The following is a 2,805-nucleotide window of genomic DNA, read 5'->3' as shown; positions in this document are numbered from 1 at the left end:
TTTTGTTCTACTGACCTAGTCCTTCATAAATATCATGCTATCTTTATGTTGCAGCTTTAGAGTAAGTCTTAAAATTAGGTAGTATGATTTTTCCAACCACAGTTCTCTGAGACCTTGTTTCTTTCCCTATTTTTAATACTATTTATGTCTGCTCTTCGGATTGGGTAAAATTATCTGTCTTCAAGTTCACTAATTTCTCTCTTATCTCCATTCTGCTATTACGCCAACAGGTAAGTTTTCAATTTTGGTTACTGTACTTCTCGATTCTAAAATTTTCATTTGAGACTTCCCTGGTGGTCCAGTGGCTAAGACTCCTCACTCTGAATGGAGGAGGCCCAGGTTTGATTCCTGGTCAGGGAACTAGATCCCAAGTGCCACAACTCACAGCTAACATGCCACAACTAGAAACCCTCATTCCACAGCAAAGATAAAAGATATACTTGCTTAGACTTTCTACATTTCCATTTTTTTTAATTCATCCTTACTTGTTGGAGAGTTTTTATAATAACCACTTCAAAGGCTATGTCAGACAATTCCAATACCTGTGTCACCTTGTCATCAGCATCTATTGACTTTCTTTTCCCATGTGAGTTGAGATTTTCCTGGCTATCTCTGTGCCAAGCAATTTTCAGTTATATCCTGCACATTGTGAATATTATAAGATTCTGAATCTTACTTAAATTCTATGGAACTCCTTGCTTCAGTAGGCAATCAATTTGGTTGAATTCAAATCTCAAGTTATGACCAGCCTTCTACTGCTGCTGTGATTCCAACGTCAGTTATATTTTCAAAGCCTTTTTGATGCTCTTTGGATCTATCCTGTGTCTGCTGTCCACTGACCAATCTGGGATCTGGGCGGTGTTCTATCCTGTAATTCAGTCATCTTCAAAATCTACCATTTACTGTCTCTAGTAGGATACTCACATGTGTGGCTTAGCTGTGATCCCTGGAGTTCATACACATCTTTATGGAGTCCCTTTCCCAAGCTCCTTCCTCTCTTAGATCTCTTCAGTTCTCTTTGGCTCACTGAAGCTCCCCTTTTGGATCCGATTTTTAGGAAATGGGGGCTTTTTTTTTTTTTTAACTCTGCTCTGCACTTCTTGAGACAGGGTAAGAAAGAAAATCAGTATTTGTTCCAAGCTCTTGAGGCCACAGGAAGGAACTTACCCTCCCTCAGAGCCAGGAAAGGACAATTGAAAAGTCCCTTGGAACCCTCCTGCACTCGGCCTCCTACATCTCTTGTCTCAACTGATTCTGGTCTTGCCCCATAGAAACCACAACTGGGAGTATAACAGAGTTCGGTGAACACCACGAATCTTTCTGATGAATAATCAAAATGGAAGACGGTTTTGAGAACGCCCTGAATTTGAAATGGGTGCCAGAAGGGAGGATGGTTTGTACCTCAGCATAACATTCTCTGCCCCCTAACTGGATACATTAAAATTGGGGTCAGCCAGAGATGTGGTTGTCTTTGAATATAATTTATGAAACTATCCAGGCATCCTCAAGACTCAGGCTTCATCCCAGAACTAGAGAAAGAGGGTGTCAATGAAAATCCTTCCCAGAGAATCCTGGTAGGCTCCTGGAAGTAAAACCATGGCCACTGGGATTCTTGATATTCTCTAAATAAGTAACAAAACAGAAGATAGCAGGGAGTTGGACAGAGTTTGTAAGTTGATTGCCTCATCACTGTCCTGCTTAAAAGCCTTCCCTGGCCTGCCATATCTAAGTAATAAATCATTTCACATTCTCTATTCTCTGCGATCTAACCCCAAACCAGTTTTACATCCTGCTGCTTCTTTCCACCCTGGCCCAGAGAGTCCTACCCGACTCTTCTGATTTAATGGTTTATGGTAGGGTTCTGGCATTAATTTAACTAGAAAGTTTCCCAAACAGTTCTACTAGGGATCCAGGAGAGATAAGCTCTAATGCTTAATTTTATAGCCAAATAAGATCACTGTTTATTATATTATATAAACCTAGTATAATGCCACAGTTTTTACCTATGGAATTCCATACATTCTTGAAGGTCCACCTCAAAAGACAAATTCTCCAGGTAGCCATCCCTGATCACACTAGACCAAAATTAAGGTAAATTTCTCCAGGTTCCCAGAGCATTTTATTTGCATGACTCCACAGTACTTTTCACAGTCTGCAATGTAATATACCTGAGAAGCTGCAATGTAAGAAAAATGTAGACCCAATATCAGCTCTGTGAATTGCCCTGTGATTTTAGCAGTCAATTTTCAGTTCTCAAAGCTTTGAATGCTTCATCTATAAAATATGAAAAAAACAATGTTATCTTACAGTGTTATTATAAGGTTTAAATAAGACACTTCTGTTATCCCCAGCCTTCCTCATGTCATAGTACAAAGGAAATATAACTAAACAGTTTTTTGGTGAAAGATGTTTTGGCAAGAGCTAACAGGCTGTGAGTTCCACCTACCCCAGGCCTTTCTCAACAGCTCCAAGAGTCCACAAGATCAATATCTGGACATACCTATAATCCACTCAAGAAATACTGATTGGCTGCCCATTGAAATTACATGGAGAACATTTTAAACGAATGATTGGATATTATCCCCAGATTTATAACTTAATTTGTCTGGGCACAGCCTCGAACATTAAGAGTTTTTAAAGTCCCCCAAGTGATTCTCATATGCATCCAAGATTAAGAACCACCATTCATAAAAATATGGATCAGAAACGTCATTAAGTAAAACTCCTAGGTTATAAACTTCTTGAGGATGAAGAAGGCACACTGTTCATTTCTATAGAACATTACCCAATCCCCAATCCTGACCA

The 2,805-nt window shown here is 39.4% G+C and overlaps 1 non-coding gene across 1 annotated transcript; it reads left to right on the top strand.

Annotated features, from left to right (window-relative positions):
- The first annotated feature begins 287 nt into the window (after positions 1-287).
- TRNAQ-CUG (transfer RNA glutamine (anticodon CUG)) lies at positions 288-360 on the top strand. The gene has a single exon. It is a non-coding gene; the product is annotated as a tRNA-Gln (tRNA).
- The last annotated feature ends 2,445 nt before the right edge of the window (positions 361-2,805 follow it).

The sequence above is a fragment of the Moschus berezovskii genome, chromosome 8 (assembly GCF_049115385.1).
Source record: "Moschus berezovskii isolate FMDL1 chromosome 8, NW_MosBer_1.0, whole genome shotgun sequence".
In the NCBI taxonomy this organism is placed as follows: Eukaryota; Metazoa; Chordata; class Mammalia; order Artiodactyla; family Moschidae; genus Moschus; species Moschus berezovskii.
The sequence above is the reverse complement of the archived record's forward strand: the minus strand, read 5'-3'. Positions and strand labels throughout refer to the sequence as shown.